At 37.7% G+C, this 27,984-nt stretch overlaps 1 long non-coding RNA gene across 2 annotated transcripts; it reads left to right on the top strand.

Annotated features, from left to right (window-relative positions):
* The first annotated feature begins 1,486 nt into the window (after window positions 1-1,486).
* On the top strand, window positions 1,487-27,266 carry LOC108439630. 2 transcript variants are annotated; one of them, XR_001858773.2, is made up of 3 exons: window positions 1,487-1,764; window positions 2,277-2,370; window positions 27,014-27,266. It is a non-coding gene; the product is annotated as an uncharacterized LOC108439630 (long non-coding RNA). The 2 variants fall into 2 exon arrangements; XR_001858774.2 differs by lacking the exon at window positions 27,014-27,266 and adding an exon at window positions 2,757-3,188.
* Window positions 27,267-27,984: the final 718 nt, after the last annotated feature.

Raw genomic sequence — 27,984 nt, forward strand, 5'->3', positions numbered from 1 at the left:
ATAATTAAACATATTTAGTGTTTATTTGCCGAATTGAACTATTTGCGAGAAAATTAAAGATGAAATTTGACCTGTGCAAAGGTTATGGCACATTTTTATACTTTACACATTTTTCCAAAGTGTTGTGCACTAAAACAAGCAGAAGAATGTCACATATAAGCTTGTTTCCTGTAGAGGAGATGAGTTTAATTTTCACCTAGAAAATCAACAAAACATTTGACCAGGATATTCAAACTGAATTCTAAAGTTTGACACTTACCTTAATGTCAACTCTCAATACTCCTTCAATGGGTGATGTCTTCATTATTATCTATGAAAACATAAACAGTGCATTAACTGTAAAAACATGACTGCTTCAGATCTGGGATGGGAGAAGCGGCAGGGTTTGTGGGAGAGAGCTGCGGGCCTCTTCGGCAGGTGTTCCAGTCAGACCGAACCTCATGAGAACACCTGGCTGATTACACACGCATCCCACCGGGCCGGTTCACCGATGGGACAGCTCAATTACAGCGCTTAGCACAGACTGTGCTGTGCAATAACTGCAAATGAACGGGACAGTGCTGCATTCAGGACAGGAAGGAGAGCGTCTGCATGTTTTCAGGGCTGGGGGATGTAAAGTTCTTATTTTGTACTGAAAGAAGAAAAGTATCCCCTGAGGAATCTGTCTGAATGTCTCCTTAGCAGATGTATATGCTGGTATTATAGTCTCAAATGATCATAATTGCATTAACCATCTTGCTCTCTATCAACTGCAAATATGGTGGGAGATTTAATTAGTGCTGTAAAAGCTTTGCTAGAGCAGTTTAAATCTGTATCAGCCACTTAAGAGCAAGCACCTCTGGCTAAATCCATTGTTCTCCGCTGAGGCCTGCATACTATTTCCATTGTACTGGCGCCACATGGACTCCAGAGTCTGGAGTGAGAGAGATGGAATAGGCCAAGAACTATTTTTGCTGTTTTTAGACCATCTGCTGTGTCCACTGTCACTTAGCACTCACACTGCACTGGTTAAATTTCACAGTGACCCGAAAATGAATTGTAGGTCGGTTAATCTAAAATAAGGCCTGATAATGATTATTCTAATTGGAATTAACAGTTTTTTATATTAATGTTGTCCAAAGAAAAACATGAATAAAAAAAAAAATACTAACAGAAGAAGGTAAAGTGTTTTGAACTTTCAATGTAAGTTAATGTAACAAAAATTTGTCATTTTAGAGCATTTCTATTAGTACATGTTCAAATTATGGAGAAAAATAAAAATGATAAATATAATAAAAAAATATAAATTTTTTGGACAGTGACAATATGAATTTGGGTTGAATATATACAATATGAATGAGAGTTTTTGATAATGTGATTAAGTTATTGTGTTCCTCAATTCTGTTTATGTCTGTTTGAATGTTGAACAGTAATACTCCAGTGCACTAGAAGGCGATGTGTGTGCTTTTGACTTGCTAGAAGAGGAAGTCTAATCATTCACTCATAACAGCAAAATCCAGCAGGTTAGCTAGAACAGTTATAGCTAGCTGTTTTAGTGGTGAAATTATGGAGGGTTTAAAACAGAGATGTGCATTCTGAGGAGTTTTGATATCAGAGTCTCTGTAAGAGTTTATGAATAGATATTCAGTTAAACATGCATACAGAGAATATGATTGAAAAACATGTCTTATTATTCCAAAAGAACTGAGAGTTTGGAAATTGGTACTGTCAGGACTGTCATCCTCTACCTGAGGCCTTTTCTCCTCGCTGGACGTGGACCAACATGTAAGTTTGTGAGGGAGATATCTCTTCATTGTTTCTAGAGCTAGCTAACATCAGCTAGATTAACTTATCTAGCCTAGTTAGTGATAAAGCTGTGCTTCTCAGTTACGTCGATCACCTCAAGTGTGTTAACCATGGACTGGAAAACCGTGCACATTACCAGTTAAAAAGTCCAAGAGTTTTAGGAGAATGTCTGGGAATAAAAGAAGATTGTGCCAAAAAAAGACTACACATTTTCTACTTTGTGGAACATGTTTGGTATTCTTAAATCTGATGTAACACAGAGCAATAAGAATAACTTTTTGCTTTGGTTGTTTTGTTTGGATTCTTCAATCTTAAAATTGATGACAAATACATAATAATTATTCATATTAAATATATTACGCTCAGATTTCTGAGCACGCCTCCCAGCCCACCTGAAACACTTTCTTTTATTTTTAAATTTTACTTGTTGTCATGTTCATTAGGATCATTTTTTTTTTGAGTTTCAGTCGTCCATTTTCCATGTTTTTCAGTTTTCTGCTTGTGGCTCAGCCTGAATTTTTATGTGGCCTGGATGACAGACTTTAGCCATGAATAACCATGAAGTATCCAAAGCAGCTTCTTGTGGTAAGAACAACCGCATAAACAGAACATGTTTTGGACGGTTAAAAGAATTATAAATTCCACAAGTCACTGTTTGCTGCAAAATGCTAAAGCATGGATGATTTTGCTGTTTTTCTCTGCCAAATTTCACCATCACTGTATATTTAGAATGTAAAGTAGTGAGGTTCAAGAGTCTCCTGATTTGTAATGTAAGTTTGCCTATAGCGTTTCTTGCTTTGTCAAATGTTAAACAAATGATGTGCTAGTGCTGCGTTTTGTAACTTGATATGCAAAGAGCTGAGTGTGTGTCCAGACCTAAACTTGCAACTGTTGCCAATTTCGAGGATGATTTAAAGTAGTTAGCAAGTCTGTGCTGCCAACTATAAGCATGAATGTGTAATCATGTGCAGATGGGAAAAGCTGATGAGTGTCGAGTTGCCAGTGCGGTTTATGGTTTGGTGTTGACCAGGCAGCCAGATGCAATGAGAAGGATGTGGCTTTTAGACATGAACTGTACACCTCATATCATCATGGGAAGAGCATGTTCTCTCTTTGACTGGGTTTGATTTACAGCAAACTGAAGGCTCCTTGTTATAGATGTACCAAGACTGATTATATCCCTTATGAACACTGTGGAAACGATGTATATTATCGCTGTCATGTCAAAATCATATCACTCCATTTATTTATTGTTTTTATTTCTTTATACCATTTGAGCAGTTTTGCCTTTTATGTTGTGTGAACATTGTCATGCTTCATGATGAGTGGACCAACAGAAAAATTGTTTGGAATGCAATCCTGTAACCTTAACTTGTAAAAGTCTGGAGCGTTTTTTCCTTTTCTCATACCCTTTCTTACATATCAAGTTCAGTTATGACAGCAATGATACAGTAAAAGTGTAATTATAATAATATAAAAAAGCCTTCACTTTAATACAAGATTGTTAAAAAGATTTTACCTTTTCTTTCCACTGAGCTTTATTTAACGTTAATCTCTGTGAAGTCCATTATTATTTTGCCTGAGAAGTAGGTCTTATGTTCACTATTGCCACTGTGAAAGAGGCAGAGCCTCTAAAAGCCTTCGCAGCCGCAGTATTAAGAAACAGTGTGAATGTAAACGTTTCTGCTGAGATATTTTATCCCCTCATCAGAGAGCTTGATTTGAACACACTACTCACGTAGCTCCTCCAGCTCAATTTTTCCATATGCTGTCTGAATACGCCTGCGAACCTAAACTGATGGAGATGCCTGAACTGAATATTTCTTTTGGCTCCTGACTTGTCAGCTTGAAATTAGGCATGCATTCGAATAACAGCTTGTGTCAAAGTTGCATATTGTCTCTGGAATCTGATGTCTGCCAAGGGGACAGAAGGTGTGAAAAGGGGGAGTGACCCTGCTGCCGTTCATTTAGATGCTCTGGCCCGGGAGCAGATCACTCACACTCTCAATGAAACGTCACATACGTCCACACAAAGCCTTCTTTCTCTTTCTGCTCAGTGCAAGCCAAGCTGGTATTCACTGAAACTTGGCAAAGATCTACTTTGCATATACAGTTTGTACAGGCATGAAGACGTTGATCATGCATGAACTGTAATCTGTACAAATACTGTCTCAATTTTAGCTTGAGGTTCGACACAAAAGCTGTGTTTTATACCAGCAGTGAAATGTCAATTAGTCAGTAGTAAACCCTGGTAATGAAAACAGCACTATCTGTTTGTATGTGGTTAGGAAATGCAGACGAGTTATTAATCACATCACAAATTCAATGAGCCAGCCTCATATTGTGTTGTGCGTCAACATTTGGCTTCAACCCCTGAAACATGTGCTCCAAATGAGGCCTCTAATGTGTTTCCCTGGTATTCCAAGAGCGCTGCGGGCTCAGATGGAGCGTAACCTTCAGATGGGCAATGGTTCGTGTACAAGAGTCAGGGGAGGACAAATAAAGCCAGTGTTTCATATCTAACAATATGTTTGATTCATCACTGCTCACCTCTGTTAACTGCGCTTGAAAGAAAGGTTCAGCTTCAGTCATGCTAAAGATTCTTGGGAATCTCTTTGTAATCGTGCCACTAAAGAGGGATTGTTAATAGTGTATTTATATACTATAATGTCAGTGTTGTTTAATTACTCGGTTAGTTAAATTCACAAGGACTGTAAAGTGATGTGACAAATTATAGTCTACAGAATATGTGTTCGTTCCTGAGGTTCACCATTGAGGTTGTGAAACGCAAAACAATGGAGAGATTCTGACTTGCACTCATGACATTATGTCAAAATATCACTTTCCTTTCATCCTAGCCCACGGAGACCAGCTGTGTGCAGAGGCGTGCTTTGTACGGTATCAGAGATGCTGGAACTCGGTCAGGAAAAAAATGTAATGAGATCTAAAGCATTAAATAAAAGTCCCGGGGAGATTTACTCTCGCCAAACAGCGCAGACTGACCACAGTTCAAACCTTCAGCCTGATTTATGAGCTACTTTATCTGATTTAATGAGCATTTCAACAATTAGCTGAGCCCATACTGAAACATTCGGAGCTCATGAGTCCTCTATCAGGCATGACCTGTGAAAATGCAACTGCTTTTTTTTTTTTTTAACGACTGCAAACCTGGGGTTTCTTTTTAATGGGCGGCTATCACAGCTCAGTCACAGGCAAGGCTCATTATGCCATCTTGGAAGAGCAACCGCAGTTTCTCCTCTTTTTTGGCACCTCTGCCACTGACTTTTAGGAGAACAATACATCATCTCTCAAAATAGCCTGTCCCACACTGCTGGTATGAGTGCAGTGAGTGGAGGAAGATTGGAAAATCAATTAGGGCCAGGAGGCAGCCTGTTGTCACTGACATGTCATTAGTGGCTTAATCAAGAGTAGTGTGATGCTTCTGGAGCCAAAGACGGGTTTGGAATAAATCCTCGTGTGCAGCTTGGTCAGATGCGCGGTTTTGATTTCATCAGTCAATACACCTGCAGCACACACGGTCAGGGTCAGTGAAGCAGCGTCACAGTGTCACATCACTACTAGATTTACTGGCCTATAAGGTTCCTTTACAGTGTGAATGTAATCATTGACCAGTGAAATCTTTAAATTAACCCTTTATTGCATGATGTTGTCTCAGGGTAACAAATCTGTCTTCTACTCTACTTTACAATGATGTCATTTATGTTTAATGGGTATTAAAATCTTAACAATGAAAGCATGATGCATGATGCAGCTTGTTACAATCATTTTTGCTCTGGAACGTTTCCACAAATGTGAATTTTTCAAAATAAATTTTATATATATATGTTGCATATATATATATATATATATATATATATATATATATATATATATATATATATATATATATATATATATATATATATATATATATATATATATATATATATATATATATATATATATATATATATATATATGCAACAGTGGGATGGATAAAGCCAGTAAGACGTGTTACTTATGTAACCACTTGAGAGAACACTGTAGTTATTTATTTGGCTAGATTTATTTTATTAATTACCTGTCCAGGGTGTATCCTGCCTTCCGCCCAAAGACCTCTGGGATAGGCTCCAGCACCACCCCTGCGACTCTGAGGGAGAAGTGGCTTAGAAAATGTATGTGTGTGTGTGTGTATTTTATTCATTTATCAACAATTAATTAATTTAATTAATTAAATCTAATAATTATTTAACATTTTCCTTTCAACATATATATGCAATAAAAGTGACTACAAGATCATTACAGTCAATTCTGTCATGCAGAAGTTTGTATAAAGTATGTTTTACTATAAGTTTCAGTTTTGTTAAAAATACGATTACCTATTCTACTTTGTCATATTTTTCATTTCATAATTTGCAAACTGTTTTCAGTGAGTGACAGGTCATCTGGATGGCAGCGCATGTTGCTCCAAAACCTGTATATATCGTTCAGCATTAATGGTGCCTTCACAGATGTGCAAGTCACCTATGCCATATGCACAACACACCTCTGTACCATCACAGATGCTGGCTTTCTGAATTGTGCACTGATAACAAGCCAGGTGGTCTTTAGCCTGGAGCATGCAGTGTCCATAATTTCCCAAAAGAATTCAAAATTTTGATTTGTGAGACCGCAGGACACTTTTTTTTTACTTTACCTGAGTTCACCTGAAATGATCTTGGGCCCAGAAAAGGTACCAGTGTTTCGGGTTCAATTAAATTAAATTAAATTAAATTAAATTCAATTCAATTCAATTCAATTCAATTCAATTCAATTCAATTCAATTCAATTCAACTTTATTGTCATTATACAATACAGTGTAGTAACAAAACACTATCAGCCTACTTCTCCAGTGCAGTAATAAAAGATAAATAGCAAACAGTGCAAAGACAAAAGACAGTAAAAAACAAGACAAAATGTGTGTAGTCAGTACAAGTATTGAACGTAGATGAAATGTGCATAGGCAAAGGTTATAACAGGTATATTGGATGTATAGACAGTATGTGCATAGTCAGATATATAGACAGAAATGTGCACGGTGAATCCTGTTTATGTATATATATATAGTTTTAACTTTGCATGGTAGAGTTTTAACTTGCATTTGTGGATGCAGTGATGAACTGTGTTCACAGACAGTGTTTTACAAATTTTTACAATTACAATATCTCATGCATATTTCAATTTCATTTTAATTTTCATACTGATATGCTTCCATACTGCATATACTTTAAAATTAATTTTATGTCAATTTTTTATGTGAAAGCTGTCATAAAAATTTGTATAAAGCAGGGGTATCACTGGGCCTTAGCCCCTTCTTCACAAATAAATATACATTACTAGTTTAAATCATCTAGTTTATTTTCATTCATTCTTCATTGTCCAACTAACATAACATGAAGAATGGAACCCTCTGTTATATCAGACCTCATAAGTTGTAAGCCCATCATATCAGACCTTCAGGAGGGACTCTGGGTTTACTCACTCTGCAAAGTAAGTCAGCAACCACTGAAACTGAAGGCAGGGTTTTGGCCAAAAGCTCACTGAAATAAAGATTAGACCTTTTTAGAGATTAGACTACAGATTCAAAATCTGTAGTAAACAGAATGTTACATTATGTGGTTACAGAAGATAATCACCTATAATATGGATTTGTGGCAAATTTTGGACAGTATTGCTGGCTATCGGGTTTTTATTCAGTTGCTTGTTAGCTAAGTTATCAAGCTTTGGGTTTACCTGAGGCAAAGGAAAGGAGTTAGGATAACATTAACATTTGCTTGCCAGCTGACAGGCCAACTAGTTTAAGAATTTTCAGAAACTTCACTTCATGGTAAGAGTGTGAGAGTCTGAACTTTGATTCAGAACATTTAATGACAGCTCTTTATTTTGTATGATTTCATATTTCTCTTCAGTCTTTAGAAGCTGACACCAGTACTTGCCGTATATTGTTCTTTACACTAAGCTAATGTCAGTGAAAAGGTCATAGTGTTGATCATGATGCATTTTTGTATTCCTCAATTCTTCAACCTGTGGATAAAAATTATGAGGCAGCAGCTCTAGCGAAGGCCAGCCAGATGAAAAAAAATAAAAGAATTGATTCATCTCTCATTCTTTCCATGAGTTCTTGTAATCTATGGTTGATAAAAATAATGTATTACTGAACACAGGAAGAGGGAGAAAAAGAAGATGAAGGAGATTAACAGAGCTAAAGGAGAAGGTCTGATGGAGGTTAGTGGTCAAGAATACAGCGAGAGAGTTTTAAGCTCTCAATTAAAATGACTAGTGAATTTAATTGAACTTAATATAATATAACTGAGACCATGAAATTCTGTCTCTGTCTTATTGCACAAGCTGAGACTGATCTATTATAGGTGTATTTGAATAACACATTTACAACCTTGCAGGTTATCTAAGAGAGAGGAAACAGCATTGCTTGAGTTCAGTACCTTTACTTGGTCTGTGTCTATTGTAAGTGGATGTATATAGTATTTAAGGTATACTAGCTTTGGTATACTAGCTTAAGGTAAACTACAAAGAGACAGATCTGCTTTGTGCCAATTTAACCAAAATTCATTTTAAACCAAATAGCCATTTTTTGATAATTTGTCTGGCTGATGCCACTTTAAAAATTCATGAGGAACAGACATTATGGAGCCCATAAAAATTCTCCTGGGGGTCCATGCTCCCAAAACCCCTAGTAAAGGCATAGCCCCCCTCCATTAACCTCTAGTGATGCCCCAGTATACAACATCCATCCATCCATCCATCCATCCATTTTCCAAGCCGCTTCTCCGTCAGGGTCGCGGGAGTATACAACATCAGGCAACATATTCATGATCATGTCATGAAACAGGTTTCTGTGAGGAGCCTTTTAGAAGTATTAAACATTTTAGAGTATTAAGCTCTCAGAATTACCTTGTTTATGATTTAATCACAAACCATTTAATTGCGCAGAAAATGTGTAAAATCTATTAAATTCTCCTTCAAATAGCAGACATGAAAAAGGAAACATAGCAATTCAGTAATTTTAAAGTTTAATCTAAAATTTTAAATTGATGTACTGACATGGGCTACATGAAAAAAAACCTGAACAAGAGAGGTTAACATACACACTGACCAGCCACTTCATTAAGTGTGCCTATTCTTTGTCCATTTTATCAGCTCCACTTGCCATATAGGTGCACTTTCTACTTTTACAGTTACAGACAATAGTCAATCCCTTTCTCTGCATATTTTGTTAGCCCCATTTTACCCTGTTCTTTATTGGTTAGGACAGGATCACCATAGAGCAGGTATTATTTGCATGGTGGTTCATTCTTCATGTTGATGTTAGTGTGTGTTGTGCTGGTCTGAGTGGATCAGACACAGCAGTGCTGCTGGAGTTTTTAAACACTGTCCACTCACTGTCCGCTCTATTAGACACTCCTACCTTGTTCGTCTGCCTTGTAGATATAAAGTCATAGATGATAGCTCATCTGCAGCACAGTTTGTGTTGGTCATCCTCTAGTCCTTCATCAGTGGTCACAGGACGCTGCCCACAAGATGCTGTTGGCTGGATATTTTTGGTCGGTGGACTATTCTCAGTCCAGCAGTGACACTGAGGTGTTTAAATACTCCAGCAGTACTGTCTGATTCACTCAAACCAGCGCAACACACACTAACACACCACCACACCAGTGTTACTGCAATACCGAGAATGATCCACCACCCAAATAGTACCTGCTCTGTGAGGGTCGATGGGGGTCCTGACCACTGAAGGACAGGGTAAAAGGGGGCTAACAAAGTATGCAGAGCAACAGATGGACTACAGTCTGTAATTGTAGAACTATGAAGTTCACCTATACAGTAAGTGGAGCTGATAAAATGGACAATGAGAGTAGAAACAAGAAGGTGGTCATAATGTAATGTATACACACATTCTAAATTTTTTCCCTCTCTCTCTCTCTCTCTCTCTCTCTGTCTCTCTCTCTCTCTCTCTGTGTCTCTTTCTTTCTTTCTTTCTTTCTTTCTTTCTTTCTTTCTTTCTCTCTCTCTCTGTGTCTCTCTCTCTCTCTCTCTCTCTCTCTCTCTCTCTCTCTCTCTCTCTCTCTCTCTTTCTTTCTTTCTTTCTTTCTTTCTTTCTTTCTTTCTTTCTTTCTTTCTCTCATATATATATATATATGAGACAGTGTATATATATAATTTTTATTGCACTCTCATTAGGATGTTTCATGTTGTTTTTAATACCTCAGCAGCAAAATGACTAAAGTATTCAGAAATACTATAAAGTATTCCACATTTTATCAGAACGTGCGACAGTGGATCCTTCTATTACAGCTGGGTTTCTCACTTAGAGCTTAGGTAGATGCAGCCCAAACTGTCCATTGCACCCACCCCCACACAAAACACATACAACACTCACACAGAATACGCTCAGGCAGTGTCAGAGAGCGGAGAGGTGATGGAATACAAAGAGCTCTGCAGCAGCAGGCATTTCAATAGCCTTAAGAGGGAAGAAATAGCGTACTGTCATGGTGACATGTTGCTAAGCAACAAATAACAGATTTTATTAATCTTGGACTACATGTTGCTCATAAAAGGAAGGATGTGCAGCTTTGCAGAATATGAATCAGACGTGCATCCTGGATCCTCTGGTCCTGTGTTGCCGGGTCCGTGGTAAAGAAGCAACAGTAACCTCTAAATCCACCAGACTATAAAACAAGATTAGTAAAGGAAATTAATACAAATTTTCTTCCTTGTCTAGACTAACAGAAATTCTACCGTATACACAAGAGTGTCTCAATCCCTCCTCGAATAGTGCAAGTGTTTACCAGTATTTTCTTTAATTTTATGGATTTAATTTTACAGTCTGATCCAGGAATCCCTTGTAAATCTTAAATTTTGTTAGGCTTATCGCTACCAGAGAGCATGTGTAGTTAATTAAGGCAGGCTGCCTTGAACCTGGGAGTAAGTCAGGCATCTCAGAAGTCAGGCTTAACATTTCCAACCCATTACTGAAAGTTTGTCAACAAATGAGATAAAATGAACACATTTAACTCTGGCTAACTCCAGCAGTCCTGTGGTTTGGTCAAGCTTGGTGCAAATGCCAGATGCAATGAAATTTAATGTCTGAATGCAATTAAAATGCCAAGCTTTCGAAGTCATATCTGGTTTTACAGTCAATCAAAACCTGCAGTTAAATCTCAGTATTGTATGAGCTAAAGAGTTCTCTAACAACTACTCAGTGAGAAAACATGGGATATCTAAGTTGCCACTATGATTTGCTTCATTATTGTTAAGAATTCACATAAAGAATATTCTTTACAGTTCTGAGATAATATAAAATTCCCCATAATTACACTGCCATCAACATCAAGCACTACCTAAACATAGAATTATAAGCAAATCCAACAAATCCCATATTAAATCCTATGGCTGTCATAGAGATGTAGTAGTTATAAGTTGAGATTAGTCAATTACATGTACTTAAGTAGGATTTTGCATTAAAAGAGCAAGTATTCTTTCATGATGATGCTTCAATATGTTTTAAAAAAGTAGGTTAGAGCTAATTCTACTACTTATTGACATTCTCCTCTATCTGCAGTACATATTTTCTCTCTTTCTCTCTCTCTAATTCTCCTCTAATATCTTTTCTCTAATTAACTTTCTACCTTCTATACCTTTTAAAGTTGGCTTGCTTATTTCTCTTTGTGCTGTTTGGAGAGACTTTCAGTTCAGTACTGTGTTACGGCAATAGAAATATGGCAATAGAAAGTGGAAAAAATAACTTAGGGTTTATTCCAGAAGGCGTTTAAGGGACTTAGAGGACATTTAAGGGAAAAGGAAGTAAAAGTAATACAAAAGATTTTTTGTAAATTGATATGTAAGTACAGCAGATGTTTGGACTGAACGTTTTTAGGCAGCCTACCTATAGAATGACTCTACACACCCTCTGCCAGCATGACTGGTGAAATGTCCTCTTTATAGTTGTGTTCCTCTTGCCCCACAGTATATATAGCACAATGAAACCTTTTTGTGGCCTGATTTGACACAGTTAAATGAAGCACATCTCCGTGCCTGTGGCTCCCCTCGTGTGTCCCGGCATGGAGTCAGAGGAGCCCAGTCAGGCTGCTGGCACTCACACCGGCTCCTAGGACACACAGGACATTCAGGGTCCTTTATTCAGCGCGTTCCTTGGAAATACATCTGATCTAATGAATAGTGTCAGTATTGAGACAGCAGAAAATGCTGGCTAAGGAAAAGAAGACCAAATCAAATTCTGTAAGAAATCTAGCCTGAAATATCGCAGGACTACTTGTGGTGCAATATAATGTTAAACCAAGTAACACAGCTCCTGTGATAACAACAGTAGTCAGATGTAGTCAAATGTTAAAGCAGAATTCCAGCCTCAAACTCTATTATTTGTTGTTATGCAGTATTCTGTAGTGCATTCTTCAGCACAATCAGTTTGAGCTAGTTCGTTTTCAAGCTTTTGCTCTTCAGTTCTCTGCTCTGTGACCACAATACACAGCATGCATTATGGAAATGCATCATGCAACCATGGTAAATGCCTGTAATATCAACTAATCCTGACTGCTAGCAGCTGAGGTTTAGGAAAAGAAAATACAACAATTAGTGAGACCGTTAGTGTCTCAGTGTAACTTGCTTTGGCTGTCAAATGTGATATACTATACATATTTTCATTCAGCACAAAATGAACAGAACAGACAAACTGTTTTACCCTTTCAGCATGAGAAAAGGATCCAAATGGTGGTGTCTAGATAGCCAGGTAGCTACTTTGCTAACTTTAATATGTCGTCCTCCTCAACTGATAAATAATTTCTGTCATTTGCATAATTAATTCTCAGTGTCTTCAAAGAGAATAGATTAGTTAGACAGTTTAGAGACAGTTACTGAGATTCTACAGCTGCAAAAAATTGGCTTCCTACCACTAACATTAGCATTTTGACTTCCTTCTGCATTCACCAGCTAATGGGAAAAATAAATAATAATTAAACAATGGAAAAACTCACTTGAGATTTTATTGAAAAAATATGGTCAAATTACAGTAATTTATTGTCTTAGAAATACTGCCTATTACTGTAATTCATCAGTTTGACTAGAGGTATTTTATTATAATATCAACCATAAAGCAAAGTCTGTGATAAGAAAGTGATCATTTGTTTTATGAACTTGCATTCTATTTCTATAAATTAACAAACACATACAATTTAATACAGTAAATATGGTTCATTTACATGTATTTAGCTTTTTTCCATTTCAATTTTACAGTAAAAATACTTTCTACTTTTCAGTAGATAGTTTAAATACTTTTAGATGACCATCTTGTGTAAAGTGTTTTAATTAGCACTTACTTGTTTTAAAGCAGTTTTTCAAGGAATAAATAAATATTTATTTTTAAGTAGTATTGAAACTGTATCAGCATCAGCCAAACGTCAGGTTTTTCAGTTTCAGTGTTGTTTTCTGGAAAGAAAAAACTGGTATTGTGCCGTTTATTTGTTTATTTAATTAGACAGATTCCTAATGTTATTTTAGAGATGAACGGCTTTGATTCTGAGTGAGAGGACAGCGGGCAGCGGATGTGGAGTTTGATTAAATGGGTTCATCCTGTAAGTCTGGGCCGACAGAGTGAAGGTTTTGTGCTCAGGCCTGAGTGCGGTAATGATTCCTGGGGAAAGCTCAAGGCTGATGGAGATATAATAGGCCCTGCTCTGCCTCTCATGTGGTTGAGTTTGTGGGCCTATCTCACAGTGACTCATACACTCCTTTATCTTGGGTTTCAGCAGAGGGAAACCTCAGCGTGCATATCACATTTTATAAAAAGCAAGAGCAATGAATTATGGGATTGTGCGATACAGCCAATATTTGATCCTCACAGTAGTTCTGGTGCATAATAAATCACGTCACAGTTTGTCAGTGTGGAATGCCAGGACTTTTCTAAGACAAACTGCAGTCTGCTTACAGAAACACTTAAACACACACACTGATATAAAGACTATCAAACACTAATTTAATTATAAACTGTGATCCTTATGCTGCACATATGGAACTTGCAGGTCACTGTGATGGGCCTCTTTCACATGAAACAAAGCAAAAAACATTTATTTAAAGGACAATCGCATAGAAGCCTCAACATCTAAGCATAATATAGTTTTTAGCATTTGTTGCTGCTTCTATCCTTTTGTGGGAGACTTTGTTTTTCAAAGGAAAGAGGACATTTCTCAACATCTGTAAAGTTGAAGCAGCAGGTGGTTGCATTTTCTGCCTCTCACCATCCAATTAAACCGAAAAACACTCAGTGATCTTGAGGTCTTTTTAAAATTTATTTATTTATGATTTATTGTTTATTTATTCATTTATTTTGCTTTGACTTTCCTCTTACTTATGCAATTGGATTGTCTTATATGGTTTTCTCTGTCATTGGCACCATACAGTGTACACTTTATTCAAAAGTTTTGAATCACTGTTTTCATTTATATCAAAATCCAGTCTGAAACATGGAGGGCAGCTGTTTTATTCTTTACTCTAAACTAGCCACTGTAATTAATTTCCCAGATCAAAATCTATATTATGTACAGTTCTATGCAAAATGTTGATTTTCTGAGTGAAAATTAGTTTACATTTTCTACAGAGACCAAAGGCAGAGACCGTTTAATGCACAGCTAATGTTTATTTGCCAGATTTAACATCTTAGAAGTAGTATATTCATTTTTTCTGTGATAGTACACATTAAACATGCACTTATCAATTTACAAAAAAGCTTTTTACTTCTATTTCTTTTCTATTACTTTTACTTCCTTTTCCCTTATATGTCCTCTAAGTCCCTTAAACGCCTTCTGGAATCAACCCTAAGTTATTTTTTCTACTTTCTATTGCCATGTTTTCCCTGAGGCATCCATTCATGGTGAAATGGTACATCATCTGTAAAATGTCTTCTGTAGCAGTGAGTGAAAAATCTGCTCCCTCATGTTTACTGTTGAGCTAGCAACTATCTGACGGGCCAAAATGGATTCAGACTTAAAAAGACCTGAGATTTACACTTAAACTAGCTTCTAATGGCAGACAGAGACTAATAGCTTATCGCTTCCTCCTGTTTCCTCTTCTTTTTTTCCTGTGGAAGCTGTCAGCTTTCTGACTGCTCGGCTTCACCCACCTGAGGAGAGAGAAGCAAAGTTCATCATCAGGTCATTTAACCTCGAGTTACTGCTGCATTATTCTTTCTCGTTCTCTCTCACACATGCATAGAAGTGATCCTTTATACTGGAATCTTTTTTACAGGAATATGAAATATCAGTCTTTACTCTCAAATGCTATGTTCTGCATCTGTGCTCAGAAATAGAGCCACAAGTGGAAATAGGAGGACGTTGCTCTAATATTCTCTACATCTTCCCTCAAGCTCTTCGAGGGGTTTAAATATCCTCAAATGTGCACTCAATAATATAATGGCATGTTTGCTCTCACACTGGGAGTATAAATAAATTGAGACAGATTAACAGTAATTGGCAATTTTACAGAAGACAAAATAATGATTATGTGAAAACTTTACACTTATGTAGCCAGACGTGTCCAGCATTCTTGACCTTGTATGTAACGTGTTTGTATCTGTGCGGATAATAAATTTAAGCAAAGCGGAGAGAAAGTGATGGCAGGTTTCTCCCTACATGGCTCTAACTGCATATTAAGTTATAAGTGCCTGACATATGGAAATTGGCTTTTACATTTTCTGCCCTCCTGCTCTTTTGGAATTTAGCCCAGACAGTGTCTTTTTGAAGGATTACAGCAAACTCCAAAAATTGCAACAAAAAAGAATAGTTGCCTCCGTTAAAGATTAGAGGCTGTAGAGATATTAAGGAGATGTTAAGTGCATGCTGAAAAAGATGCAGGTGTATAAGGTGTATAATGTACTTGAACAGTTCTAAGATAACTTTAAGTAGAAACTCAATTTCATTCCTTCTTTCTCTGCTTTTTCTTTTTCTTTTTTGTGTGTTGTGCCAAAACATCACAGGTGTTATTATGAAAATAACACCTGGTTCATTAATTTGAAGTGATTCCAGACAATTACATCCCCCCTGAGGAATGATACATGAGGCCAGCATACTCATAAAGTGCATGAAGCATTTTAAATATCTCTCTGCAAAGAGAAGAACTGTGCTTACACCCTGAGAGACTTGATCACACTTTGTTTTGATGGTCCACTATAGCTCATGTACAAATATTCAGGTTGAACTCAGTGTTATGGTTAAGTGTAGGGTTAGGTTTTGGGTTGAGGCTTTATACATACATACATACATACATACATACATACACACACACACACACACACACACACACACACACACACACACACACACACACACACACTGTTCGTGCAAGTTCTCATACTTAGAAAGATGAGAGGTCTGTAATTTTCATCTATTCTTTCTACGAAAGATCTCATCCCATGGGGTCAAAATGATCATGAGAACGGTGAGCAAAAATCCCAGAACTACACAGAGGGACCTGATAAATGACCTGCAGAGAGCTGGGACCAAAGTAACAAAGGCTACCATCAGTAACACACTACGCCGAGAGGGACTCAAATCCTGCAGTGCCAGGTGCCCCCCCCCCCCCCCCGCTTAAGCCAGTACATGTCCAGGCCCATCTGACGTTTGCCAGAGAGCATATGAATGATCCAGAAGAGGATTGAGAGAATATCATGTGGTCAGATGAAAACAAAATAGAACTTTTTGGTAAAAACTCAACTCGTCGTGTTTGGAAGAAGAAGAATGCTGAGTTGCATCCCAAAAACACCATACCTACTGTGAAGCATGGGGGTGGAAATATCATGCTTTGGAGCTGTTTTTCTGCAAAGGGGACAGGACGACTGATCCGTGTTAAGGGAAGAATGAATGGGGCCATGTATCGTGAGATTTTAAGGCAAAACCTCCTTCCATCAGTGAGAGCATGACAATGATCCCAAACACACTGCTCGGGCAACGGAGTGGCTGGAGTGGCCTAGCCAGTCTCCAGACCTCAACCCCATAGAAAATGTGTGGAGGGAGTTGAAAGTCCATGTTGCCCAGCGACAGCCCCAAAACATCACTGCTCTAGAGGAGATCTGCATCAGGAATGGGCCAAAATACGAGCTACAGTGTGTGCAAACCTGGTGAAGACTTACAGGAAACGTTTGACCTCTGTCCTTGCCAACAAAGGTTATGTTACAAAATATTGAGTTGAACTTTTATTGACCAAATACTTATTTTCCACCATAATTTACAAATAAATTCTTTAAATATCCTACAATGTGATTTCCTGGATTTTTTTTTCTCATATTGTCTCTCTCATAGTTGAAGTGTACCCATGATCAAAATTACAGACCTCTCTCATCTTTCTAAGTAGGAGAACTTGCACAATCAGTGGCTGACTAAATACTTTTTTGCCCCACTGTATATTTATATAATATAATTGGTGGGAAGCATCAGTGGGAATCCTATTTAATGGATATTTAGTTGTATGAAAGTTAAAGACAAGGTGAGTATCTGCAATGAACCATCAAAATAAAGTGGTCCTGGTCAAACAAGCAAGAAGGAAAGACCCAATGAACAGTTTCTGTGATATGGCAGATTGACGGGTTCAAGAAGACTGACAGGTCTTGGTGTGAAACCTGAAGGTGTGATTGAGTTTCAGAAAAGAGATATGAGGGCATGGGTGTGACCTGCAGGGTGAAAGGTCGACCTGTCTTGGTGCTCTGTGACACAATGGGCCTGAGGGGGTTCCGAGGCGTCAGTCTCCCACACCCTCTGCTTAACCCCCCATCCCTGCAGGGCAGCCAGCCAGACCTATTTGTACCTCACTGAATGAGACAATCACTCACATCTGCTTCTGCTAAAACCTATTCTATTTATTTCACCAGTTAAATTACATTTCTACTTCTTTAAGCTTCACATTTATGCACCTAGCTTCACCTGAGGAAAGTGATGTGTCATTCCCAAATGAATACGCTCTTAGAGGTAGCTCTATTAGGTGAACAGTAGGAGCCAACCCACATATCTAAAGCTTTTACTTGTTTGTTTATTATATTTTAGATTAAATCTTATTCTCTACATCTAAAGCTGGTAATTACAAGCAGTGCCGCTCTGGTCAAAATGCATGTGGTGAACCTTATTAACACCTCAAATGTTCACTAGAGCATAAAGATTTGAAGTCAAATATAACAAGACTGGTAAGGTGTGTGTTTGACTCTCTCCTGCATGTAACCTAAGCAACATGAGCACGAGAGTCTGGTTGCATTGTTACTTGATACAATGTACTAAGTGTAGTGCCCTGCTGTTTTTACATTATATTGTTAATTAGAAAGAGTCCACTGGCAATGTCAGTATTACACCAGGCTAAAACAACTTATAGATTATACAGAAATCATGGTTTAGTTGGTTTGAAACATTGGTTTAAGTACTGAGAAGCTTTTGGCATAAAGCGTACATTTTTATAACCCATTAATAGTGGAAAGATGTACGCTAGGCATTCTAAAATGGTCCCCAAAAATAACACAAACAAGGTTTCCCACCATTTTACCATTATCAACATTTATAAATGGAATTTTGCAACACACTTGAGAACCCACTTGTGAATTGGTCATGTTGGAAAGTTAATAAGATGACTAGATTATACAAAATAACGTAAAAACAGCAAGACACAACATCAAATTAATGCAATGAGAACTTCATGCTTGTTTTGCCTGCACCCTCAAATATCTCAAATGTTCAGTACATCAAAGATTTCTAGCCTCATCTTGCAAGAATGGTAAGATGCTTATGTTGCATGCAGGTGAGAGTCAAATGCTCATCTTACCAAGTATCAATTTACAACGTTGTGCAAGCCTCACCTGCATGAACTAACCTTTCTGATGATGCTGCTGCTGCACAGATTCAAAGTATTTAATTATAACCATTGCTTCACCTGTTTTTCCCTGTTTCTGTATTAATTAATATTTTATACTAACGCTTTTTGCTGTCCAATGTTGACCAGAAGTGGATGTTTTCTCCTTTTGAGTCTTGGTTCCTATCAAGGTTTCCTCCTCCTGCTCATAGGGAGTTTTTTTTCTTGCCACTGTCACCATTGGTGATGCTCATAGGGACCAAGATTTTTCTGTAAAGCTGCCTCGTGATGTGCATCTGTTGTAAAAAGTGCTATATAAATAAACTTTGACTTGATTTGACTTGACTCTCATCTGTATGCAGCCTAGGTAACACGTGTCAGCTCATTGCTATGGTATGATGTACTGAATGTACTATCTCACTGTTTTTACATTTTTTTTTTGTTAATTAGAAATATTTCTTTAACTATATAAGCATTAGATTGACTAAAGTAATCAAATCATAATATCTCTAGAGTAATAAGATAATATCTCTCTCAAAACATCTCTCTTTCTTTGTATGTTTGGAAAACCTGTCAGTGCTACTGAACAAAACATCATCTAGGAACTAAAAGAGCCAGATCTTATTGATGACCTGAACCAATTAATCTGAACAGAGCCAGAATTGACTTGCACAGTAGTGTTTCAAATGGGCAGTAATCATCCACATAGATCTTCCACAGTTTTGGAAGTTTTATTTTTTTTAACCTGACTATACTGTGACCTAATAGATACCAAGACCTGGCTGAGTAATGTTTAAAAACTGTGTTCATCTTTGGGATGATTCTGAAATTGACAAAATTGCCCATAGGCTCCTTTAGGCCATCGATGAAGCCTATGACCCAAATGTTGCTCATTGTTTTGAGCTTGCCAAGTTAGCCTTCCTGTTCATATGGAAACTGATAACTGATTTTTAAAGATCATAATCCATGAATGTCGATCTCCTCTCATTCAGAAATCAACTGATTTTTTTTTAACAATTCTGCATAATTCATGTGCTAAGATGTGAACAAGTTCAGTCAGAGTGGTTTTATGTGAAATGGTGCACTGTAGAATAAATCGCTGTCTCAAATGCTGGGTACATTGGTATATATATAAAATGGCAAATATAGCCATTTTATTTCCAACAACTAGTAAGCCTCTCTTCTGAGTTTATATAATGATAATGGCAATAATGTTTTAAACCATAACCTCATCTCAAAACCATCAAAAAACTATATCTCAGGTATCAGGCAGTATATTTGTAACCATTTTGCATAACTATGTTTATTGGGTGCTATTTTGCCTTACTAGGCCCTGCATGTACCTCTCCGCCCAGAGCAGCTTTTAAAAAAACATGTCGTAGACCCAAAACTATGGTAAAACAATGTCTCAGATACAGGCAAAATATTTGTAACCATATCATGTGATACCTTGTGTGATGTAGCTTTGAGAGTAGAAGCTTCAGACATCTGGTTCTTATCACCAACACTGAGAACAGTTCTGACTGAGTAAGTTTCATTTTACACTGAACTGCTCTGAATCACTTGCTTTACCTTTTAACTATTGAAGAGCTTTCAAAAGATCTGAGGAAATCTCCTTCAAATGCTGATCAGTTGACTCCTCTTGTAGTACAGAATAGTTGCACTGCATCCACTCTCACTGCAGTGATGCCATTTCTCACATCATGTTTCAGGGTCCAGGCCAATCACTGCACAGTTCATCAATCTAAAATTAAACACAGATGGCAGGAAACAATAAGGATTATTTTTGTCACTTGGAGATGCTGGTAAACAATGAAGGCATTTTAATGAGTTGTAAAAGTGATTTATCAGTGCAGATAGTAGAGATAGAGGGGGGCATTATTGAATGCTTAATGGCTGCAGAGAGATGGATCTTGTGCCAGTGCTGCAGGGCTCATGCGACCCCGCTACCAGATTAACTCCGACGTTCATGACCGCGACTGTCAGGGCTAAAAAAATGAGTGGAAAAGAGTGAGAGCGACACACTAATTAGGTCTTTCCTGTGAGGCAGTTTGTTTTCATATTTACTCCAGAGTGGTGGTGGGGGGCGTTGGGGGGACAGAGATTTGGCCTCCGCCACTCTGGACTCGGCCATACAAACAAATCATAATTACTAAGCAAATATTGCTGATTGCTTTTTGATAGGGTTAATGCTCATATTGCAACATGCCTCATTCACTGGTACATGGGGACCTTAGGGACAAGGGACAGATACCAGACACCAGATGCCAGACAGATACCATGATACAGTGTTTTTTTGTTGGTTTTGAAGATACAAAACAACTACTTTAAAAAGTACTGTTCCTAGTTATTTCTGTAATAATAGCAAGCTTAAGTGGTGGGAATTCTGTGACCCCAGTATAACTGCTAATTATACATCAAACCAGAATGAATCGTGGTGGGAATATCACTTGGTCTAAAAATGTAAAGAATGCTTTGTCTGATTTCTGTGCTGATTTATAGTTTTGTGTTTTTAGTCACATTTGTGTCAAAAAAAAGGATACAGTCTGTTCAGCCAAGATTTCACAGATGTCTGCTGGTGCTTATTAAGGCCTATTTACATTATCACTACTGTGGCTGGATAATCAGTTCATTTTAACCCGAGAAGCACTGGCACCAAAATATATTTTTGCCATGTCATTTTATTGGCATTAACCCCTTAATCTATAGGCATATAGTGGAGTTTTTAGTCATGAGACTTATTGCTCAGGTTTCCCCTTGGAAAGAGAGGAGAAGATTAAACTCCACTCTTACTCAAACTTGAAAAATTTCTACAGGTGTTTCCATCCATTTTTCCTCTGTGAGAAGACAACACAGCACTTTGGGTCTGAAAGAATGTGTAGCTGTCAAGATTCTGATACTGAGACAAAGACATAAAAAAGAATCAAAGCACCAAAGAAAGATGCTGCTGGTGTTTTCAGACCTCAAAATCACTGAATATGTTTGGGATTATGAGAAGCAGAAAATACAACCAACGTCTAAGACTGAACTTATTCAGTCTTATAAATATTCCTGCAGATTTCTCAAGAAGTCTCATGAAAAGAATGGAAGCTGTAATAAAGGCAAAGCGTGGACATACTAAATACTGATAATGTTATTATATTTTGTTGTTAAGGCTTCTGTGTAATTTTCTGTTTAATACATATTTCTGCATTTTTCCCCTGAGACTGAAAAATGAACATAACTTGCACTTTTTTTCCTGATGTTTGCACAGTAGTATATGTCTATGAAATTAGATTGGATTCCAGGTCCATTTGTTATGAAATCTTAATGGAAAAAGCAGCTGGTGTCTTACATAAATGAATAAATGGTTACTTTTGCACAGTATTGTATGTGTATTTTATTTATAACAACTTAAGATTTAAAGTAAGTTAAACACAAAGCTTAAACCAACTTAACAATATCTAGTAAACTAAATAGGCATTCAAAAAGTGTTACAAAAGGCTGAGATTCTAAGGTTTGTCGGCTCTATTGGAGTAATGGCAAATCTGCAAATGCCACCCTCTGCTGGAAAAGAAGCATTATGTCAGCAGGAGTCTGAACATTTTTTTTGTTTTGTTTTTTTGACTAGTCTATGCTCCAAACAAAGCACAAGCACATATTAAGCACATACTCATGATCAGATGCCCATATAGCAGCTTGTCACTTTTTGAAGTGGCATTTTAAATGTTTAGATGAAAGCTGTGATTTATGTACACCGTCCTCCTGGACATCTACCATCCTGCAAATTTCACCTCCCACTGAAACCTAACAGGCCTCATTCAACTAAACAAGGTCTTCTGAAGGTAGTAAGGAGGTGGATAAGGTGGGGTTGTTTTTGGTTGGAGCTTAAGTTTGCAGGAAGGTATGTCTCCAGGGGCAGGGCTGATCAACACTGATCTATGCTGTAAATATCTTATGATGTGTTGACCTGTGTAATATTTTTTTTCCTTTTTTTGTTATCGAACAAAAACATCCAGTACTAGAGACACATGAAATGCTTAGTCAGAAAAACATAAATATCTTTATAACAGAAATATCATAAATATAGCTTTTGTAATTTAACTTAAACAGTGTTAAACCACTGTTGGACACGGAACTGTAAATCATTTTGGGGGTCTGGAGTGGCACAAGTGTTGGGCTCCTGGGTGGCCCAAGCATTCACTCCATCATCAGGAGATCATAAACTCAAACAATGCCAGGAGAACCAAGTGGAGAAAACATGTGGTGGCCCCAACCCTGCTGAGCATGCAGCATCATGCAGCAGTGAGGGGAAGAGGAAAAATCTCCCCCCAAAAAATTTAAATAAGAAAGATACAGTACCAAAAATAAAGTTTTGACTGAGAAGTTTCAGTTAGGTGAAAATAATCTGTGCAGTAAGCTGCCTTATACTTTTATTTTGACCTGGCTTTTCACTTTCGACTGTGTAAAACGTTTCTCATCTTTGAATTAATTGACCATGTTAATACAAGTTGCGCTCAGGATATTACACATGAATATAAGACAATCCATCATCATTTTTCTCATATTATAAACTCCACTTGAACAGATGTGGTGTTTCCAAAAGAATGAGCTCCTGTATATTGACTTCTTTATGTTAGCTCCTCCATCAACAGAGCTAAAGGCAAACTTCCCTCTCAAAAAGTCACACTGAATCTTTGAGGTGGTTATGAGAACATTTTTTTGTGTTGTTATTAAGCAGAGGCTAATAATGTTGCTTGTTTCACTTGAATCACGCTTTGACCATTTCCTGTGTTGAAAGCAGTGAGTGATCTCTCCCCAAGGATAATTGCAGAGTATGTCTGAGCCTTTCTTCTGTGATTTCCTGTCCAATAAAACTACACTTCACTCCAGTCCATTTATCATTCCATCGCCACTGTGCTGTTTTCTAAATATAATCTAAGGTCTGCTAAAGCAGAGTTTCCCATGCCAACCACAATACAGCTATCCCAGATACATCCACGGTTGCTTGATTATAGCATTTCCAATGACCTTAAGTATGTACAAAAACAGAATACATCAGTCCTACCATTCCCCATTTATTTGCATGGTCTGATAGGAGTTAGATATTTAATTGTAATGATGGTTGAGTGAGAGCTTAAGCGGTGAATCCATCGACACAGGTTGTAAATCTGCAGAGAACGTAGCACTCAAAAGAACACACACAGTTCATGCTATGGTTTTAATCTTCTGGGACTTTGAGCCACATGAGCACAGTTGGTGCTTCATTCTGCACAGAAAGGATTTGGTGTTGAAGTTTCATTTGTCATATATTAGGAGACAATTAATTAAACTGTCATTTGACCTGATGCCTTTTACCTTCTGTAAGCATCACATGATAAACTATGCCTGGGTGGTATTTAAAAATAATTACCACAATATTTTCTTGTTAGAAAAATCTGGATTATTGATGTGTCAGCTACAGATGCCTGTGGGAAACCAAATATTACATTTTCATAATTTTGCATCTCATCTGAACCATTGGGACACACACAGTATGTATTGTTGTTTATGTACCAATGTGTACTAAGATTGAAAAGTGAAAAACCAGCAACTATTCTGCTGAGCGCCCATTAAAAAAGCAGCGTACGCTATCCACAGCTGACCGATCAGTACTGAGAATGACCAACATACAGTCGTTTGCAAAAGTTTGGGAACTCCTGGTCAAACGATAAGTTTAGTTGATTATTTAAGTGAAAATGTGCAATCCTGCTCTACAGAAAACTATGAAGGCCCTGAAGGCCATGGCATTTTTTTTTTTTACTTCATTTTACTAAAACATCAAAGCCTTAATGTGTTCATGTTCAGTGAGAGAAGCTGCAGCTTGCTGATCTGGTAAAAATTCTTACACAAACTAATGCCACAGCTTCTGTTCCTACACTGTGTAAATTTAAAATGTCAGTTTGAATATGTCTTACTGCTACATTGCTAAAGTAAGATCACTTTCAGATCTACGGTCTGTTGCTGCAGACCTTTCAAACTTTTTCTTTAGTTCAGTCCATTTTAGCGTGAACGCTCCATCCATATTCTTACTAAATAACTCATTCAACACCAGGAGATTCAACACCAGAGTGCATTCCCCTCAGTGCGCATCAGGGCTGTACTGTCTGCTCAATCCTCCAACTTTAACAGTTTACCCTTAACAGATACATATATCGTTCCTGCAGCATAGGCTGCTGTATATAATACAAGACAAGCATTAAAACAATAGCGAAGATATGTGTTTGATTTGGGCACATGGAACATTAGCTCATTTTCAACAAACCAATCATGAACAAGAAGGTGCTCAAATATGATTTATTACTAATACCATGATTGTGATGAACATTTTTATTTTCGTTATTTTCTACTTTCATAGGTACAAATATGAGAGTAAACGAAAATAAGCGTTCCTGAAAAATTGGTGCATGCTTCAGAAAATTATTTGGGTATGAAAACAGCTAGTAGACTTTACTATGTGAGGCTAAACCCAGTGAAACACCAGCAAAGAGTCGAAACAATCATGGAGACATGCTATTAGCGTGGTTTTAATCTGTAGCCTAATTGCATTTTGTCACTCAGCCAGCTTGGGTTTTTTTTTTGGCCCACCACTTTTGGAGGTGTGGTGCCACCCCCTTCTTTTTAAGCAGAGACGTGGCACCTCTTGCGTTTAAAAAGCATCATTGGTACACCCGCCTAAAGCTGTACGGAAAATTAGTTTTCCTCAGATCATATGTGACATATTGGGAACAGTACAGAATTTGCAGCTTACAGCTTATTAATGTCCTGTAATAATCCATTGCTTTAACAATAAAGGAGAGTAAAAGAATACTCATACACCTTATCCCCTTTGAAGCATCGCCAGCAGGTTACTTGTTAGTTATTGCGATATCCAATTACATCTTCCCTGTTGTAATGATAAACCAATGATCCCAAATGACTTGAAATAAGAACGCCTGCTTTTTTTTAGAAGCTACATTTTGTTATGCAAATGTTCAAAACACTATCACACTGTAGAAAGATGTGGGTATGAAGCTCGTAATGTCATTCCACAGATACAGTTTCTTTGATAAGTAAAATAAACAGAAATGAACCATCTTAAGTACATTAGTCTCTTCTGGAATTCATTGTGTCTGGATGTTGTTTATGTCTAAAGTCTCCTTCAGTAAACTCTTCTTAACCTGCTCATATTCTTCTCTGTTGGATATTTCAACATGGAAGATAACCTTACCTCTTGCTGTTGCTTTATTGTCGTGGGAAATGCATATTATGGATGTCTTTAATTTTGCTTCAGTTGATTCACATGCTCATTTCTGACATGCCTGAGATGATTACCTGGCCCTCAAAACAGGTCTTATGTTCCTCTTCCAGCATTCATAAGACAGCTTCCCATGGTGGATTAATTCAAACCATGCTTTGTGTGATGGCACAGGGCGGGCCTTGCTCTGGGATTTCACTAAGCCATATTTCTCTCTTGGTCAGGGAGATAATGGTATGTGGATCTGGTATGTTTGCTGTTTGCCATTGGCCTTGAACGGATGTGAAAGTCCAGGTACAGGAATCAAAACGAATAACACTGTCTCAGTTCAGATCTGCCCAGTGCAGACAGACGCTGCTTCGTAGACATGTTTTGAGTTAAGGCTTAGACATAATATGGCAGGATAAAATGCTTAGAAATAGCCTAGCAGGAGCTGTTTAAAGAGAAATGAAAGACATTTGATAGGTGAATGTCTGGCATGCTCTGGAGTACTGATACCTTAGGACAACCCTAATGCTGGGAATGGAATGAAATGGAATTTCTCCCTCTTTAGAGGAAATCTCTTTCAAACAACGATTCCAAATTATAATATAGCTGCATTTTAAGGTGGTTAAGAATCAATAACAGGGGATTTTGACTGTTAAATTGAGAGTAGTTACTTTTATTTGAGAGCTACTTGGAGAACTTAACAAAATCACACCCTTGTGTCTAAAGGTTTATGGGCAGCCTTTAAAACATTACACTGAAGAGATTTCTGACCAGCAACTCACTCACTTATGAGTCTTAGGTTTCATGGAAATGTACTTTCCAGCCTGACAATCTTTTTCAACGGCCTTGAGTTTCTTCTGTTCACCTTCAGATACTCTCAGTGGTGGTCACGTATAATGAAATTATGCAGCACTTTGTCCTTTGTTGGAAAGAGCAATGTCAGTAGACCTAATGGTGTCAAGTTCCTCTGGTGGGTCGAAAGATGGAGTGACTCGTCTGTATGCCTTGATGGGTCCAAGCTGCTGGGTCCACTAGACTGGTAATTCAGGCCTTGCTTAATTAGGATAACCCCCGTTTGTCATTCTCTGTCTTCAGTCTGTCTCTGAGAAATGCCACCATAGAGATGGAAGCCACTGGAGGAGAAAGGCCAGCACCCGCCCAAGACCTCCCACCCTCGGCCTTCTGCTTGTTCTTCTGCTGTTCTCTCTGCAGCTACTTCATCATCCAGGCCCTCAAAGGGAGGAAGATTACAGTGTCCAGATTTATGACCCAGTCCTGACCCTTCTGTGGTCCAAGCTGGGCTTTCAAGGCTTGGTGAGAAAAATGAAGAGATCACTGCAGCTCTGACTGGAAGTTCTGAAAGAACAAGCATTAGACAAGCCAGTAGCATTTAACCCTTTGAAGTTGACCTTGGAGTTAACAAAAATGCACTTTTTATTGATTCTTTCTCATACTTAATGGAAACATGCAGAGAAATTCTGTCAGCAGTGAAGATGATTAACGTTCAATCCATACTGTATTCATGCTTGTAACTAGAAGACAAGGTATTTTATTAGGAATCAAATTTAATATACACTATATTACCAAAACTATTAGCTGGTCTGCCTTTGACCGCATGAGTGAGATCCCATTCTTAATCTATAGGGTTTAATATGATGTTGGCTGACCCTTTGCAGCTACAACAATTTCAACTCTTCTGGGAATCCACAAGATTTAGGAGTGTGTTCATGGGTTTCTTTTTCTGATTAATACTTTATTTTTTGAACAGTGTAGAATAAACAATACAAATATAACAAAACAACATCCCTCTTTGTATACACAAGTATGTACAAATATTACCGTTTAATTTAATACTGTTTATAAAACATCTTTTCAAAAGCAGCCACCCTGCCATCTCCTCTTCCCACTCCCTGACTGGTGGGATTCCCCCATGCTTCCATCTCCTGAGCAGTATTTGCCTACCCACCATGATACTTGTTTGTATCCAACTTCTAGTGTTTTTTTCTACCCCTGATAAAACTGATTCGTCACCCAAAACAAAAAACCAAGAACTAAATAAAATTGGG

This window comes from Pygocentrus nattereri, chromosome 16 (genome assembly GCF_015220715.1).
Source record: "Pygocentrus nattereri isolate fPygNat1 chromosome 16, fPygNat1.pri, whole genome shotgun sequence".
Lineage (NCBI taxonomy): Eukaryota > Metazoa > Chordata > Actinopteri > Characiformes > Serrasalmidae > Pygocentrus > Pygocentrus nattereri.